The sequence below is a fragment of the Puntigrus tetrazona genome, chromosome 4 (genome assembly GCF_018831695.1).
Source record: "Puntigrus tetrazona isolate hp1 chromosome 4, ASM1883169v1, whole genome shotgun sequence".
NCBI classification, from domain to species: Eukaryota; Metazoa; Chordata; class Actinopteri; order Cypriniformes; family Cyprinidae; genus Puntigrus; species Puntigrus tetrazona.
This window is the reverse complement of record NC_056702.1, coordinates 22,101,203-22,102,887: the sequence shown is the minus strand read 5'-3', so window position 1 is coordinate 22,102,887 and position 1,685 is coordinate 22,101,203.

Genomic DNA, 1,685 nt, shown 5'->3' with positions numbered 1-1,685 from the left:
CACCTTATGGTATTTGTAAACATAACTCTTTTTCTGGGAAAAAAAGCAAAATAAGGAGAAATGAAATCCATGATAGTTTTGATCCTAGCGCTGCAAGGGAAGCACAAAACATTAAATTGTTTTGATTACAAACTGAATAGACTGAAATTAGTTTTACAATTTGTCCATATTCATAATGCATCTACACTGTAAAATGACCCACAAGTTTAACGGTAAAAAATGAGTGCTGTGGTAAAGCCTGTCTAGCGATTACTTGATAGAGATTCCTGTAAGGTTACAGGTTAAAAAAGTAAACTGACATTCGATTCCTGCATTACATTTTCAAATTAGTTTAAATTTTGATGTTTCAAATTTTTTACTATTTATTATTTCATGTAACATTATTAAGTAATGTTTTATTACATGTTTTGAAGTTTTACTGAGTCTCCACCATGATGGTGTTGGTGCTTTGGTCTTCGACATGTTCATATTTAAAGAAATTATGATGGGCTTGATTTGTCCGTAACGACTTTTCTCATCACATCCTGCATTTGGTGGTTAACGTATTTCAATGGTACAAATGATTTCAGTATTTTAATGGCTTGCTATATTAACATTATATCAGTTAAAGAAATTCGGTATTAATATAAATTTAACAAAACTGTTGTTTTTACGATCAAATTCTGGCAGCTGCCAGTTTTTAAAATTATAGGTTTTTATATTGTTAAAGTTTGGTGTTTTAAAATCATTTAATATATGATGTAAAATATATGAAATTAAAGTGTTTGTTAATCAAAAATACAATAAAACAACGAACTTTGGCACGATATTTTAATATACTTGCAATATACCAACCTAAAAAGAAAAAATAAAATTTTTAAATAATTTAAATAAAATACATTTATTTAATAACTTTTTGTTGTTTCCAAAGTATTATTTTTATTTTATATTATTATTGTATGTGTGTATTATTTCTGAATATATTAATATAAGCATGTAGAATAAAATCAATGATTCTTCTAATTTCTTTCAATAATATATCCAGACATTCGCAATATTCCATCTTATTCATACAGAAGAAATTCAGTCAGGCTTGACTTTGGAACAAATGGAGATAACTTCATGAGAATAGATTACACAATGAATTTACGTTTCTTTTAAAAAAATGTTTTCCAATTGAACCAGAGGACTAAATGAATAGACTCCACAAAAGACAAATTACTACAAGATTATAAAATGTTCCTTTAAACTATTCAACATCATTATTCTAAAGTAAAGTCACAGATCAATGGCCCGTGGCAGTTACTGATGATCAGCAGGAATGGCATGGATGTCGGCGACTCGGGTGAGTCCAAATCATCTCTCTAATTTGCACCCTTGGCGGTACCAGGTCTGCCAGGACGAATTATTGGCCCAGCGAGTGCAAGCGCATATCTGATGGGCTGCAGAAGATGTCTGACGCTGGCATAATGCAGCTTTTATCAGTGTGAGATTCAAGTCGGCCTCGAGCCTGCGGCATGAAATGTACTTTCTTGGTCGCGTTGCCTCAACTGTTTTGCATTTGCGCCGGGTTCGCCGCCGCTGACGACCGTTTTGCGTGGCGATTGTGAAGGACTGGAAAGTGCAGCAATGCGGTGCGAGGCGTTCTCTGCCGGGGCGTATCGTTTGGAGCGAAGCGGGCCGAATGGCGCAGCGTCGAAGCGTAG